The sequence below is a fragment of the Trichechus manatus genome, unplaced genomic scaffold (assembly GCF_000243295.1).
Source record: "Trichechus manatus latirostris isolate Lorelei unplaced genomic scaffold, TriManLat1.0 scaffold00032, whole genome shotgun sequence".
In the NCBI taxonomy this organism is placed as follows: domain Eukaryota; kingdom Metazoa; phylum Chordata; class Mammalia; order Sirenia; family Trichechidae; genus Trichechus; species Trichechus manatus.
In genome coordinates this window covers 15,358,172-15,376,342 of record NW_004443968.1, presented here as the reverse complement: position 1 = coordinate 15,376,342, position 18,171 = coordinate 15,358,172, and positions in this window count along the sequence as shown.

Genomic DNA, 18,171 nt, shown 5'->3' with positions numbered 1-18,171 from the left:
AATGGGTTTCTAATCTGTGTGACATGAAAGGAAACACAACTATTTTTGATAGTGCTTCGTAGTACCTCATTAATGGTAGAGGGAGATTTTCTAATTAATTTGTAGCCTAAAATTAACTGCTCGATACATGCCAGTTCTGACCAGGAACAGACAGCCTGGTGTCCCTTTCATTGTGCTGCATCTGCTACCACTCAAGGGATCTCAAAGAAAAAAAGATTGGCCTTAGTTAACATGAAGGCATGGACTTCAGGACTGATTATTTGGCAACAGCCCATAATTAAGCACATTGCTGTCTCAACATCTTTGTACTACTTTAATAGTAATAAGTTTATCATTTTCACAGCTCTTCTCTTCCCCATTTTTTTCCATCAGACGTACATAATTTTTGCATTCATTCATTAAATTAATGTTTATCTTCTCCAATGAGCCTGGTTCTGTGTTAGACACCAGGAATTGGTCCCAAACAAAATAGGTATAGTCCTGACACTAAAAAGATGTTAAACGAATGCTGTGCAGCTCCATTAGTCCCCTGCAGAAAAAAGTCATGTTTTCAGAGGAGAATAAGACTGGATGAAACAAGATGCAACCAAACCGATGTTGTAGTTCTCTTCAGTCAATGTCTCATTCTCCAGCAGGAGTAGCGTTATAAAGCTACAGTAATCAAAATAGTCTGGTACTGGTACAATGATAAACACATAGACTGATGAAATAGAATTGAGAATCCAGAAATAAACCTATGCACCTATGGTCAATTAATCTTTGACAACGTTACAAAATCCTTCCAATGAGGAAAGAATAGTCTCTAATAAATGGTGCTGGGACACCTGGATTTCCATATGCAAAAGAATCAACCTGGACCCATAACTCACACTGTATACAAAAACTAACTCAAAATGGATCAAAGACCTAAATGTAAGATCCAAACCCATAAAACTCTGAGAAAAAAAAACATAGGGGGAATATTCCAGGATCTAGTTTTGAACAATAGATTCTTAGATATGGTGCCAAAAATATGAGCAGCAAAAGTCAAAATAGAATTAACTAAAAATAGAGTCAAAATTAAAAACTTTTGTTCATCAAAGGAATTTATCAACAAAGTGAAGAGACAACCTACAGATTGGGAGGATATTTTGGGGAGTCATATCTGCTAAGAGTTTAATATCAAGAATATATAAAGAGCTCCTACAACTTAAAAATAAAAAGTCTAACAATGCAATCAAAATATGGGCAAAGGACTTGAATAGAAATTTCACCAAATCATAAACACAAATGGCCAAAAGCACATGAAAACATGCCCTGCAGGGTTTCCAAGGAGTGGCTGGTGGATTCGAACTGCCGACCTTTTGATTAGCAGCTGATCTCTGAACTACTATGCCACCAGGGTTCTCATTAGTCATTCAGAAAATGCAAAGCAAAAGCAAAATGGGATATCACTGCATGCCCTCTAAGATGGCTATGATTAAAGAAACAGAAAACAACAAGGATTTGGAGAGTATGAACCCTTATACATTCCTAGTGGGATTTTGAAATGGTACAATCACTAGGGAAAACAGCCTGACAGTTCTTCAGAAAGTTAAAAACATAGAACTACCATATAATCCAGTAATTCCTTTTCTAGGTATTACCCAAAAGAAATGAAAGCAGGAGTACAAACAGATACATGTACACCAATTTTCCTTGCAGCACTGTTCACAATAGCAAAAAGATGTAAACAACCTAAATGTTCATCAACAGAAAAATGGATTAAAAAAATGTGATATATACATATAATAGAGTATTGCTTTTGTTGTTGTTGCTAGGTGTCATCAAGTTGGTAGCAACTTAAAGCATTACTATGTGAAATAGAAGGAAACACTGCCCTGTCCTTGACCATCCTTATAATCGTTGCTATAATTGAGCCCATTGTACCAGTCACTGTGTCAATCCATTTCCTTAAGTCTTCCCCTTCGTCATTGACCCTCTACTTTACCAAGCATGATGTCCTTCACCAGGGACTTGTCCCACCTGATAATATGTCCAAAGTACATGACACGAAGTCTTGCCATCCTCACTTCTAAGGAGCATTCTGGCTGTACTTCTTCCAAGACAGATGTGTTTGTTCTTCTGGCAGTGCGTGGTATATTTACTATTCTTGGCCAACACCATAATTCAAAGGCATCAGTTCTTCTTTGGTCTTCCTTATTCATTGTCCAGATTTTGCATGCATATGGGGTAATTGAAAATACCATGGCTTGGGTCAGGCGCACCTTAGTCCTCAAGGTGACATCTTTACTTTTAAACACTTTAAAGAGGTCTTTTGCAGTAGATTTGCCCAGTGCAATACGTCATTTGATTTCTTGACTGCTGCTTCCATGGGTGTTGATTGTGGATCCAAGTAAAATGAAATCCTTTACAGCTTCAATATTTTCTCCATTTATCATGATGTTGCTTATTGGTCCAGTTGTGAGGATATTTTTTTTTTTTCTTTATGTTGAGCTGTAATCTATACTGAAGGCTGTGGTCTTTGATCTTTATCAGTAAGTACTTCAAGTCCTCTTCACTTTCAGCAAGCAAGGTTGTATCTTCTGCATCTCACAGGTTGTTAATGAGTCTTCCTTGATCCTGATGCCTCATTCTTCTTCATATAGTTCAGATTTTCTGATTATTTGTTCAGCATACAATTGAATAAGTATGGTGAAAGGATACAACCCTGACACATACCTTTCCTAACTTTAAATCACGCAGTATCCCCTTGTTCTTTTCAAATAACTACCTCTTGGTCTATATACAGGTTCTTCATGAGCACAATAAACTGTTTGGGAATTCTCATTCTTCTCAATGTTATCCATAATGTGTTATGATCCACACAGTTGAATGCCTTTTTATAGTTGATAAAACACAGGTAAACATCTTTCTGGTATTCTTTGCTTTCAGCCATGATCCATCTGACATCAGCAGCGATATCTCTCATTCCACATCCTCTTCTAAATCTGGCTTGAATTTATGGCAGTTCCCTGTCTATGTATTGCTGCAGCCATTTTTTAAATTATCTTCAGCAAAATTTTACTTGTGTGTGATATTAATGATATTGATCGATAATTTCTGCATTCTGTTGGATATCTTTTCTTCGGAATGGGTACAAATATGCATCTCTTCCAGTCAGTGGACCAGGTAGCCGTCTTCCAAATTTCTTGGCACATATGAGTGAACACCTCCCGTGTGCTGCATCCATTTGGTGAAACATCTCAATTGGTATTCTGTCAATTCTTGGAGCCTTGTTTTTTACCTATGCCTTCAGTGCAGCTTGGACTTCTTTCTTCAGTACCATCAGTCCTTGATAATATACTACCTTCTGAAATGGTTGAATGTCAGTTATTTTTGGTACAGTAACTCTGTATTCCTTCCATCTTCTTTTGATGCTTCCTATGTCTTTCAGTTTTTTGTCCACCGAATCCTTCAGTATCACAACTCAAGCCTTGAATTTTTTCTTCAGTTCTTTCAGCTTGAGAAATGCTGAGCGTGTTCTTCCCTTTTGATTTTCTAACTCCAGGTCTTTGCACGTTTCATTACATTACTTTACTTTGTCTTCTTGAGTCCCCCTTTGAAATCTTCCATTCAGGTCTTTTATTTCATCATCTCTTCCATTCGCTTTAGCCACTCTATGTTCAAGAGCAAGTGTCAGAATCTCTTCTCAAATGCACTGTGATTTTTTCTTTCTTTCCTGTCTTTCTAATGACCGTTTGCTTTCTTCATGTCTGATGTCCTTGATGTCATCCCTCAATTCATCTGGTCTTCGGTCATTAGTGTTCAGTATGTCAAATCTACTCTTGAGACGGTCTCTAAATTCAAGTGGGATATACTCAAGGTCATGCTTTGGCTCTCATGGACTTGTTTTAATTTTCTTCAGCTTCAACTTGAACTTGTGTATGAGCAATTGATGGTCTGTTCCTCAGTCGGCCCGTGGCCTGGTTCTGACTGATGATATTGAGCTTTTTCATCATCTGTTTTCACAGATGTTAGCAATTTGATTTTTGTGTATTCCATTTTCTGAGTTCCACATGTATAGTCACGATCTGTGTTGTTGAAAAAAGGTATTTCCAATGAATAGGTTGTTGGTCCTGCAAAATTCTGTCATGCTCTCTCTGGTGTCTTATCTCTCACCAAGGCCGTATTTTCCAACTACCAATCCTTGTTCTTTGTTTCCAGCTTTCACATTCCAATCACCAGTAATTATCGATGCATTTTGATTGCATATTTGATGAATTTCAGACTGCAGAAGTTGGTAAAAAGCTTCAATTTCTTCACCTTTGGCGTTAGTGGTTGGTGCATAAATTTGAATAATACTGGTATTAGCTGGTCTTCCTGTAGGCGTATGGATATTATCCTATCACTGACAGTGTTGTACTTCAGGATAGATCTTGAAATGTTCTTTCTGATGATGAATGTGATGCCATTCCTCTTCAATTTGTCTTTCCCAGTGTCATGGACTGAATTGTGTCCCCCAAAAATATCTGTCAACTTGGCTGGGTCATGATTCCCAGTATTGTATGATTGTGTTATCTGATGTGATTTCCTTATGTATTGTAAACTCTATCACTATGATGAGGCTATATGTGATCTCCTTATGTGTTATAAATTCTGTCACTGTGATGAGGTTATGCTGATGAGGTTGACAAGATTAGATAGTGTCTTAATGCAATCTCTTTTGAGATATAAAAGAGAGAAGTGAGCAGAGACACACGGGAACCTCACACCACTAAGAAAGCAGTGCCGGGAGCAGAGCAAGTCCTTTGGACCTGAGGTTCCTGTTCTGAGATGCTCCCAGACTGAGGAAAGACTGATGCATCACAAAGACCTTCTTCCAGAGCTGACAGAGAGAGAAAGCCTCCTCCTGGAGCTGATGCCCTGAATTTGGACTTGTAACCTACTGGTCTGTGAGAGAATAAACTTTTCTTTGTTAAAGCCATCCACTTGTGGTATTTCTGTTAGAGCAGCACTAGATGACTAAGACACCCAACATAATAGATCATATGATTGCCTGATTCAAGATGGCTAATACCAATCCATTTCAGCTTATTAATGCCTAGGATATCAATCTTTATGCATTTTTTTCATTTTTGATGACTTCCAATGTTCCTACATTCATACTTCATACATTTCATGTTCTGATTATTAATGGATGTTTGCAGCTCTTTCTTCTCATTTTGAGTCATGCCACATCAGTAAACAAAAGTCCCGATAGCTTTACTCCATCCACGTCATTAAGGTCAACTTTACTTTGAGGAAGTAGCTCTTCCACAGTCTTGTTTTGAGTGATACATGCTACAACCTTGATGAACCTTGGAAACATAATACTGAGTGAAATATGTCAATCACAAAAGTACAAATATAGTATGATTCCAATTATATGAAATATCTAGAATAGGCAAGTGTATGCAGACCTAAGTTTATTAGTGGTTGCAAAGGATAAATAGTAGGAAGGTGAAAAGGGGGACTTGTTGCTTAAGGGATGCTGAGCCTCTGCTAATGGTTATGGAAAAATATGGAAGTGGACAAAGGTGATGGTTGAACAACATTAACGTCACTCAGTTGTGTGCACAAATAGTTTTGAAATGGCAAATATTTTGTTATACAGGCATTCTCTGGGTAATGAATGAGATCTGTTCCTAACTGTCGTTAAGTCTTTAAGTGGAATTTGTAGGTAAGTTGGAACAGGTGCATATGGTTTTATTTAGCCTTGCGTTAGTGCAAGAAAAGGCTCGAAGACTTTTCAATCATTTAAAAGCTGCACATGAGTAAGTGAAGGTGATTGTGATGGAGAATTTGTTGGAGTAGGAGTTGGTTCAATCTTTTCAAAGTGAGGGCAAATTTACATAACATTAAAGGACAAGCAGGAGTTGTCCACAAGTCGTATGTGTATAACCTCTGGACTGCCTGTATATTTACCATAGTAAAAAAAAAAATTAAAAATTTAGGAATAAATTTAATAAAAGAAATGCAAACCTTGTATGCTGAAAACAACAAAGCATTGTTGAAAGGAATGGAAGAATACTTAAATAAATGAAAAGACATCCCAAGTTCATTAATCAGAAGACTTAGTACTGTTAAAATGACAATTGTCTCAAAATTAATCTAATGATTCAATAAATCCTCATCAAAATCTTAGATGGGTTTTTGCAGAAATTGGAATAATTATTCCAAAATTTATATTGAAAAGCGAAGGAGCCAGAATAACCAAAACATTCTTGAGAAAGAAAAACAAAGTTAGAGGAATCACACTGAACAATTTCAATACTTACTATAAAGCTACAGTAATCAAGACAGTGTGGTATTAGCATATGGATAGATATATAGATCAGTGGTATAGAACTGAGAGTTCAAAACCCTTAAACTGATGATCAATTAATTTTCAACAGGGGTGCCAAGTTACTTAAATGAGGGAAAGAATAGCCTTTTCAACAAATAATGTTGGGACAATGGATATTCACATGTAAAAGAATGAAGTTAAACTCCTACCTCACATCAGATAAAAAGTTAATTCAAAATGGTCCATAGGCCTAAATGTAATAGCTAAAACTATGAAAGTACTTAGAAGAACACATAGGTGTAAATCTCTGTGACCATAGGTTAGAAAATGGTTTTTTAGATATTGTCTCAGTTATCTGGTGCTGCTGTAACAGAAATACCACGAGTGGAAGGATTTAGCAAACAGAAGTTTATTCTCTTACAGTCCAGTAGGCTACAAGTCCAAATTCAGGGCATCAGCTCCAGGAAGAGGCTTTCTCTGTCTGTCAGCTCTGGAGAAAGCTCCTTGTGATGCATCACTCTTCCTTTGGTTTGGGAGCATCTCAGCACAGGAGCCTCAGGTCCAAAGGACGTGCTCTGCTCCCGGCACTGGTTTCTTGGTGGTATTAGGTTCCCATGTGTCTCTGCTCACTTCTCTCTTTCTTATCTCAAAAGAGATTGCATTAAGACACTATCTAATCTTGTCAACCTCATCGGTATAACCTCATCACAGTGAGAGAATTTACAACACGTAAGGAAATCACATCAGATAACCCAATCATATAATACTGGGAATCATGACCTAGCCAAGTTGCTATACACGTTTTTTGGGGGACACAATTCAATCCACGACAGATATGATACCAAAAGCACAAGTGGCTTAGGTTGTCTCCGTTAGCCCTCGTTTTGCTGAGTTTGCAATGTTACTTACCCAAGACATTTAGCTAGTTAGTGACAGAATTAAAGGTAAAAATGCCAAAGCTCCAGATCTTCCAATGAGACACATTGCTTTCAAACAGAACCCAAGAAAACAAAGGATATCTATGTTTATTAGAGTATGACATGCTTAAAATAAAGATCTCAGTTTAAGTCTGTCAATTAATAAATTGTTGTTGGATTGTTTTTTGAGAAAAAGAAATTTTGCCAATTCAGTTTGAAAATTGATGTCTCATCTCTAGTATTTCTTTCCCCTATACATTTCTATCTATCCTGTGATAATAGTTTTTACATGTGTGATTCTCTGCCTGAAATACCCTTTCCGTCTTCTTCAACTGGAGAAATACTATTTCTCTTTCATGATCCAATTTATGGGTTACCTCTCTTGGAAGTATTTTCTTTCCAATAGTCGTTTAGTGACACCTTGTTGTCTACTTCCACAGGACTTTCCTAACTCTACTGTACCACTCATTTTTCATTGTATTAAAATTGTTTATTTATGTTTCTGTCCTCTACAAGACAGTGAGCATTTGGAGAGTATGGTATATGGTGTGTGATTTTTTTTTTTTTTTTACCTGTAAGTGCCTAGAATACAGTAGCTATCCAAAAAAACTTGTACTGACCTAGCAAATAACCCCATTTCCACTGCATTTTTGCAGGAAAATTGCAGCATTTTTAAATAGTTCTTTCAAAAGGTAGGGCTGTTTTGGATTGCATGTATTAGGAGTGGAGGAGAATGAAAGGACAGAGTTTGTTTTGTACATAGTCACATAAATAAAGCACTCTTCATTATAAGAATATGTGTGTGCATTTACCTTAAATACAATGACTGATAGGGCCCAGAGGAAAAGCCTTTACTAATAAAATATTTTCAGTTATTTTATCTTTTATTTATTTTTGAAATGTCTATGGAGATAAAAGTTTTAAAAATGGAAACATGAAAATATTTTTTCTATGGATTTTTGATATTGTGATTGTTAGGATCTTGGGTCAGTTTGGCTGGGCCATGATTCTCAGATGTGATCACCTCCATGATGAGATTTAATATAATATGATTACCTCCATGATAGAATCTGCTGTAAGTAACCAATCAGTTGAAAGGGACTTTCTTAGGTATGTGCCTGTATCCAATGTAAGTGGACTTTCTGGGAAGGCTTGTGGGCTTTTGCTCGCACTAGATCCTGCAGCTAGCTCCTGTTCATCTGACCTCTGGTTCTTGGGACTTGAGCTAGCAGCTTACCTGCCAGTCTTGGGATTCATCAGTTTTCACAGCCTGTGAGCCAGAGCTCTGCTGACTTGTCGGTCTTGGGTTTGCCAGCCCCTAAGGCTACGTGGCCTCCAGCCTGGTCCACATTCCAGCCTCTACAAACTCATTAAGTCATTTCCTTAATATAAATATATATTTATATGCTTTACTGGTTTTGCTTCTCTAGAGAACACAGCCTAAATCAGATACGTAACCTTTAATTTGACATGTGTTAGATATTATGAGATTAGTGGGAGGTTTAAAAGTTTCACAGAAATGTTTTCTTTTGTATTAGCTAAGACAGATTTTAAGAAGAAATTGAAAATGACTCCAAATCTATTCAATCTGAAAGGAAAATTTACTTAAGTATTTATGCACATAAATGTTGTGACAATATTATCTTGAAAAATCTTAAGACTCAATGGATACACACACACACACCCCATACCACATTTACCAAGCTTGTATTATAAAAGGGCATGTGAGAGATAGAGTATAAAGAAGGCCAAAGGGGATTTCAAGTCATTAGAGTCCAGAAAAATCTCTGCCTGACAACAAAGAATGAACCTATTTCATTTGTAGGTAATTTTCTCCTTCCTAATGGTAGATACCAGATGGCAATGTGAGATATAGTATATTAAATCAAAAACACATGCGAGAAGCTGCCAAAAACATAGGAGTAGAACTTAATGGGATAGTGTTGCACTATACAACATAATTCAACCTCCCTCCTCACTATTTGAGCCAAAAACTTTCCGTTAACCCTTTGCTGACTTGTGGGACATACCTTATCTCAACCAATTTTTATGCCTCTGGAGTTCTTTGTAAAGGAGGTAGTCTGATTTTAACGTTTGGCCTCAAGGTAGGAGCCTTTTGAAATGTGTGCAACTCAAGAACCCTGCATTGGAGCCTTGTTTTTTGTAGTTGAGTATTGTCTTAGGTGATGCCCCCTGGATGTGTGAATTTTCTAAACTTTTGCTAGGTTTGCCTTTATTTCTGTGAGATAAGCCTCCTCACTATGCTTCCCAGTTACTGTGGTCTCTTGAGTATGTGCTTATCATGAGAATAAGGTATTGCCAATCTTCATTCAGTCATAGTGGCAATTTTCTCCCTGATGCCATTCTTTCTTTCCAGGTGTTACTGACTCCCTGCTTTTCTAGCTTTTGCACAAAAAATAATGCCTTTTCAATAAGGAATAATGCATTGCAGTGATGCTTTTCAAGAGACTTGAACTCTTACAAGTTGTTCTTACCCTGCATTCAGTCTCAGGGCCCAATCGTTGCTTCCACCTGTAGCAAGTGGCAGGCACTGCTGTGAGCAGTTCTGAAGTATTTCAGGGCAATTGTTTCTGCTTCTTACCTGTTAGTACAGCTTTTGTTAATAATGAAGAATACATAGTAGTTGTAATTTTCCTGAGATTAAAATTCCTTTAGTTTTATTTATTTGGCCTGTCAGTACTGCTTTTGCAGTAATGAAGAATGCATGGTAGTGGTAATTTTCCTCAGATAAAAAAATCCCTTGACTTTATTTATTTGGGCTGTAAGTATTGCTTTTTCAGTGAAGAAGAATGCATTGTACCGTATTTCGAGAAGTTTCATGAAAAATAATAAAAGGACTAAGAAAAAGGAGACTAGAATAAAATGTATGTGCAGTCGTTGCCAGGTGTCTTCATATTTTACCTCATGTTTTACAAATTTTCAAGAAATAAAATTTCAAACATTTTTTAAAAATGATTTTATCATCGACTCATATCAGTAGGATTTACTATGTCCAGCATCTGCTGGGATATATATGATCCCAGATAATGGGTATCAAATCCATAGCTCATAATAAAAATTCTGAATCCGTCCTTTAGTCAGCACGCCTTCCATGAAGTGAAAATACCTAGTATCGACAAAAAACTTAAAAGGAGAAAATAATTGGGTCTTCAAAGGGTTTTAATTTACTTGTGTAACAGACACTGGCAGTTTAGTGATTTAGAATGTTACCCGTAAATTTCCTTGCTTCTCAAAGCTACTCAGCAGATTTGAGACTCTTTATACTTTGATTCCAGTGTTGATCCAGGTTATCAATCATACATTATTTGATTGAAAAAAGACCTTGTTACTTCATTCCTTTGTTTTACTGTGAAGAGGGTAGCAAGGTTTACGCAGCCTAAAACTTGGGTAAGAATCAACCTCATTGGTTAGTATTCAGCCACAAACAAAACGTGATTAGCATTACCCAAAGTAAACAAATCCTTATGCCAATGCATAGTCAGATTGAAAATGTTGGTAGCCTCTGTGCAATAAGTTTATCAAAAGAATGAGCCTAAAGCTGAATCTCTTGAACTTCTAACTATTTACATTATTCTAATACCTGCCCCACCAGGAAAACCTAAAAGTCCCACCTAAAATTCCATTTAACCTCTCCATTTCTTGCCCCTTAGAATAGATTCTCTTTCTTCTGTTCCAAAAATACCCTAGGTGATGATACCCTAGAATGATGATACCTGGATGATACCCTAGAATCTCTTGGCAAGTGACCAGGCTATTGAGACCCTTGACCTTTGTCAGCCAAATCAAGAAGATATCACACATCTAAATAGATAACTTTAAAAATACTGTCTATTACATGAACATTTAAAGGTTGGGTAAACATACTTCAGCTTCAACTATTTCATCAAAAATAAATAAACACTATGGATATTCTTCTAAGCTCCAATCCAAAACGAAAGGATGAAAGGTCTTAAGTACCTTTCTCTCACCTTTTCAAAAGAATCAGAAACGAGAACATCCATGGTGTCTTTGAAGTTACGTTCCTGACCAAAACAAATAATGTTAAAACTGGAAGAGTGAAATTTTTCTACCAAATGTGTAACTTAGAATTAATTTAATATCCTTATGTGTTAAAGCTAGATCACTGGACCTCAGAGTCAGTGACTCAGACAAGTGGCTAAAAAGGGCAGTCATGAAACAAGCTAAACTTCTTGTCAGGAGAATGGAATAGAAGCAGGTTAAAGAATAGTAAAGAAAGGCAAGTGGATTTAAGAATAATGTGTCTCATGCTAGACAACCATTTAGACAGTATTGTGCCTCAGCCATTTAAATATGTTGGGATTCTATACTTGCTGTCTCTGTTGTTATAACTTCCAAGAATCATGATTCAAGATAATACTTACACCTGTATCTTGTTTTATCAAGTTAGTACACCTTGTCTTTCTACAATTTATATTTAAGAAATAAACACCTCTATATTTCCTTCTGGAGTCCATGGGTGATACAAACGGTTAACATGCTTGGCTTCTAATAGAAAGGTTAGAAATTGGAGTCCACTCGAAGGTGCTTTGGAAGAAAAGTCTGGTGATCAACTTATAAAAAATCAGCCATTAAAAACGCTGTGGAGCACTCTTCTACTCTGACACATAAGGGGTCGCCATGAGTCGGAGCTGACTCCAAAGCAACTGGATAGTTCCTTGCAACTTTCCTCTTCTACCTCCAACATAAAATTTTGTCCCCTATAGCATTTCCTTGTCATTTAAAAAGTTTATTTACATTTTTCCATAACACTAATTAAATCTTTTGTGCTCTTTCTATACACTTACTGACAAAATTTAAAAACTTATCAAAGGTGATTTTAATTATAGTAATATAACTATTTCCTCTAAAAAACTATTTACTGTAATGAATGCATAGAGAGAAATGGAGTCTGAGTCATCAAGCTTACATTACTCAAAAGAGATTATCTCAAAACAAAATGTCAAATGAATTAACTTTAAGAGACATTGTCATTTAAATACACTCAGTCTCCAGGTTACGAAAGAGATCCCTTCCTAACTGTGTCTTTAAGAAATTGTAGGTAAGTCGGATCAGGTGCATCTGGTTCTTACTCCGCCTTACTGCAGTGCAAGAAAAGGCTCTGAAGACGTGTCAATGATTTAAAAGCCGCACATGCAGCAAGTGTAGGTTATTATGGTGAAGAGTTGTTGTGAGTAGGGATTGGTTCCATCATCTCAAAGTGGGGATAAATTTATGTAACATTAAAGGGCAAGTAGGAGTTGTCAATAAATTGTGTGTTCATGACCTGGAGACTGCTTGTACTCATACAACAGTATGCACTACCTTGTTTTGTATTTTAATGATGATTTGCTTGTAAAGGCTTCTTTTTTCCTTCTTCTTATTGGCCTATGATTTCACCATAACAATACTATTGCATATCCTTCTAATCAGACCATCTGTTGCCTAGACTCATCTTTCTTCCTGGAAATATCCTTCCTATGATTTTGGTTTCAATTTGGATCTTGTTCTTATGACTCTATTCCCTATTATATTTCTTTACAGTTCTTTCAATGATATTTAGGAAATAAGGAGCTTTTTTATGAAGCACATACCAAAGTTCTGAAGGAGGTATATTTTTCTCACGTGGGAGATCCATTCCAGATGAGTCCTTTAACGCCCTTCACAGCTTCTGTCTCTTGCTACTAGAATCCTCTTGTTAGCAGACAGATAGCTCTTTTGAGTGAGGGTACTGCAAAGATGGCTAAAATTGATTCTCTTCTACCCTGTGCCCTTGCTTAACTGAAAACTCACACATTACTATGTTTGTGCATGTGCACGTGTGTGTGAGAATTGTTGTTAGGTGCCATCGAGTCGTTCCTACCCATAGTGACCCTATGTATAACAGAATGAAATACAGCCTGGTCCTGTGCCATCCTCACAATCCTTGTTATGCTTGAGCCCGTTGCTGCAGCCACTGTGTCAATCCATCTTATTGAGGGTCTTCCTCTTTTTCACTGACCCTCTATTTTACCAAGCATGATGTCCTTCTCCAGGGACTGATCCCTCCTGATAACATGTCCAAAGTATGTGAGATGTAGTCTCGCCATCCTTACCTCTAAGGAGCATTCTCATTGTACTTCTTCCAAGACAGATTTGTTCTTTCTTTTGGCAGTCCATGGCATATTCAATATCTTTGCCAACACCACGGTTTGAAGGCATCAATTCTTCTTCGGTCTTCCTTATTCATTGTCCAGCTTTCACATGCATAGGAGGTGATCGAAAATACCGTGGCTTGGTGCACCTTAGTCTTTGAAGTAACATCTTTGCTTCTCAACACTTTAAAGAGGTTTTTTGCAGCAAATTTGCCCAATGCAATACGTCTTTTGATTTCTTGACTGCTGCTTCCATGGCTGTTGATTGTGGAAACAAGTAAAATGAAATCCTTGACAACTTCAATCTTTTCTCCGTTTATCATGATGTTGCTTATTGGCTCAGTTGTGAGGATTTTTGTTTTCCTTATGTTGTGGTGTAATCCATACTGAAGGCTGTGGTCTTTGATCTTCATCAGTGAATGCTTCAAGTCCTCTTCACTTGCTGCAAGCAAGGTTGTGTCATCTGCATAACCCAGGTTGTTAATGAGTCTTCCTCCAATCCTGACGCCCTGTTCTTCATATAGTCCAGCTTCTGGGATTATTTGCTCAACATACAGGTTGAATAGGTATGGTGAAAGGATATAACCCTGATGCACACCTTTCTTGACTTTAAACCACGCAGTATACCCTTGTTCTGTTCAAACGACTGCCTCTTGATCTATGTACAGGTTCCTCATGAACACCACTAAGTGTTCTGAAATTCCCATTCTTCACAATGTCTCCATAATTTGTTATGATCCACACAGTCCAATGCCTTTGCATATTTAATAAAACACAGGTAAACATCTTTCTGGTATTCTGTGCCTTCAGCCAGGATCCATCAGACATCTGCAATGATATCCCTGGTTCCACGCCCTCTTCTGAATCCAGCCTGAATTTCTGGCAGTTCCTGTCAATATACTGCTGCAGCTGCTTTTGAATGATCTTCCACAAAATTTTACTTGTGTGTGATATTAATGATATTGTTCGATAATTTCTGCATTCGGTGGGATAACCTTTCTTGGGAATAGGCATAAATATATATATCTTCCAGTCAGTTGGCCATATAGCTATCTTCCAAATTTCTTGGCATAGACAAGTGAGTGCTTCCAGCACTGCATCTGTTTGTTGAAACATCTCAATTGGTATTCCGTCAATTCCTGGAGCCTTGTTTTTGACCAATGCCTTCAATTCAGCTTGGACTTCTTCCTTCAGTACCGTTGGTTCCTGATCATATGGTATCTCCTGAAACGGTTGAAAGTTGACCAGTTCTTTTTGGTATAGTGACTCTGCATAATCCTTCTATCTTCTTTTGATGCTTCTTGTGTTGTTATTATATATTTTCCCCATAGAATCCTTCAATACTGCACTACGAGGCTTGAATTTTTTCCTCAGTTCTTTCAGCTTGAGAAAGTGTGTTCTTCCCTTTTGGTTTTCCATCTCCAGGTCTTTGTACATATCATTATAATACCCTACTTTGTCTTCTCCAGCCACCCTTTGAAATCTTTTGTTCAGCTCTTCTACTTCATCATTTCTTCCTTTTGCTTTAGCTACTTGACATTCAAGGGCAAGTTTCAGAGTCTCTTCTGACATCCATTTTGGTCTTTTCTGTCTTTCTTGTTTTTTTAATGACCTCTTGCTTTCTTCATGTATGATGTCCTTGATGTCATTCCACAGCTCGTCTGGTCTTCAGTCATTAGTGTTCAGTGAGTCAAATCTATTCTTAAGATGGTCTCTAAACTCAGGTGAAATATACTCAAGGTCATACTGAGGCTCTTGCAGATTTGTTCTAATTTTCTTCAGTTTCAACTTGAACTCGCATGTGAGCAATTGATGATCTGTTCCGCAGTTGGCCCTTGGCCTGGTTCTGACTGATGATATTGAGCTTTTCCATGGTCTCTTTCCACAGATAAAGTTGATTTAATTCCTGTGTATTCCATCTGACGAGTTCCACATGTTTAGTTGCTGTTTATGTTGGAGAAAAAAGGTATTTGCAATGAAGAAGTCGTTGGTCTTGCAAAATTCTATCATGTGATTTCTGGCATCATTTCTATCACCAAGGCCATATTTTCTAACCACCAATCCTTCTTTTTTGCTTCCAACTTTCACATTCCAATCTCCAGTAATTATCAATGCATCCTGATTGCACGTTCCATCAGTTTCAGACTGCAGAAGTTGGTAAAAATCTTCAATTTCTTCATCTTTGTCCTTAGTGGTTGGTGCATAAATTTGAATAATAGTCATATTAACTGATCTTCCTTGTAGGCATATGAATATTATCCTATCACTGACAGCATTGTACTTGTGAGAATTAGGATTCTAAATGCTAGCTCTGGCAATATAGCTCCTTACCAATACCCACATATTCATGAGAGATGCCTAGGTCCTAATGAGGGACACCACAATGAATCTCTGTCAATGTATTTCAGGAGTGTAGCTTGCATATATAGTACACGAAACCTCGGCAGAGACAGTATGTGTACTAATTATATCTACGATAAATCACTGGCTAGAAGCCCTGGAACTTGCTCTTTTGAAAGCCCTCATACTGGATCCAATCCATGATGATGGCCTAAGCATCTGTCAGGGAGAGAAAACGTACATACCTGCAAGGCAAACTAATGGACCATCACAGACATCCCCTAGAGGTTAAGGTATTGTGGCCTTCTTTCCATGTTTTAAAGAAATATGCATGGGTATAGTGAGTATATTAATATAAAGGGTTAGCTTAAACTAATTATATAATTTTATATTGGTTAATCTTTTGTTATGTTGAATTATAATAATTAAATTAAAAAAAAAAAAAAACAATTGCTGGCGAGTCAATTCTGACTCATAGTGAGAGACGACAGAGTAGAACTGTCTGACAGGGTTTCCAAGGAGTGGCTGGTGTATTTGAACTGCCGACCTTTTGCTTAGCATCCAAGTTCTTAACCACTGTGCCACCAGGGCTCCAATTTCATAATAAGTATAACTAATTTGAAAGGTTCACCTCTGCTTCCACATTATTAAGTCAAGAGCACTCAGAATTATACCATGATTCATTTAGACACTCCTCTACCCCATAACTGTAAGGGCTATCGAGAGAAAAAAAAAAAGAATGCTGTTGCGGTGGACACCATGATGCACCTCCTAGATTACCCATATGAAATAAAGAATTTATTGCCTCCAGCTATTGGTAGTGATATCAGAAGATAGCCTTTAGCTATCATCCATCTTTAGGGATTGACTCAGCCAAGAAAAAACTGCCTTACTCAATATCTAGCCTCCTTCCAGGGGCAAACTGCCCAATGACTGACCACTGTAGAGGTATGAAGGGTCAGCACCCTCAACAGAACTCAGGACAAGTCCCAGCTCCAGAACTGAGGTCTTTGTGGGATTTACAACATACCGAAACTTTTCCGTCTCGCTTCCATAAGTGTTACTCCCAAGAACACTCCCTAATAATGTCCTGCATACTAACTACATCTTAGAGCCTGCTTCCCAGGTATCCTGCCTGCGTTAATTTTTCTGTCCCTAACCTGTCATTTGAGCCCTGGTGGCACAGTGGTTAAGAGCTACGGTGAGCTACGGCTGCTAACCGAAAGGTTGACAGTTTGAATCCAACAGCCTCTCCTTGGAAACTCTATGAGGCAGTTTTACTCTGTCCTACAGGGCTGCTATGAGTCAGAGTCGACTCGACAGTGTTGAGTTTATCCTGCCATTACTCTGCCTTACCTTCCTCCAGCTAAAATAGGTACAGTGAATAGACCCTCAACCAGTTCCATAATCTGATACCCAACCTGCAAATGGATACCAGTCACCCCTTCTTGAAAGCACTCTTAATTTTTATGGGTGATTTTCTTGAAGCTCCCCTTACTCAGCTTGGCAGGATGTTAAAAAAAACCTCCCCTTTCTCCCTGCTATCTCAGGTGCTCCATCAGTCCTCTGCATTTGAAATTTTCATGAGTACTCATGCCTCCAAAATCATAGTTAAAAATACCAGTTCTCCAAGGGGACTTCTCATTTTACTATACTCTAGGGTGGCACAAAGACAGTCCGGGCCTCTGCAGTTCAGCAATCCAACACGATTCCAGTGCCCATTTTCGTAGGTATCTTCAGTCTCTAAGAATTTTCTCTTCATGTCCTTCTTCACTTGGCTTGATAGGAGCAATGCACCCTCTCTTTTCCCCATACCACTTTCCTGCTTTGCAAAAACTCAAAGAAGATTTGGGCATAAAAATGATTTGAAGATTATCTGTAAATTTTAGTTATCTGCTGTGTCCTTATTTTATGTACACAAACATTCTTTATTTGGCTATTCTGCTATCAATATGCCTGACATATTTTATTTTCTATCTATCCCTCTGCCCCAAGCCTTGTGTTCCCCTTTGCATACAAAAATAAATTAAATAGTTTTACATTAATAATGTTAATGAGAACTGCCAGCAGCCTCTGTTTTTGGAGTTGTTTATCTAGTTTGGTGATGAATTCATGCTGAGTCACGTCTTTAACTCAAGGGCCCAATTGTAATGATGTAAGAATACTAGCCAAGGTCAGGGATTCATTTTCCATTGGATCCGAGTTCTCTAATCAAATAAATGACTCCTGGAGCTCTAGCAGCACAGTGGTTCAGAGCTTGGCTGCTAAACAAAGGGTTGACAGAATTCACCAGCCATGGTGATAGGGAACCCGAGGTTGAGTAAGGATATTGTTGATGTGTTGTGAGATTGTTAACCATTGTCATAGGGCAACATTTGTAATAACTGTTAAATGAGAAACTATTTTGTTCTGTAAGCCTTCATCTTAAGTGAGAATAACAGCACAATTGGAAGAGCGTAGTCAATGTCACTGAACT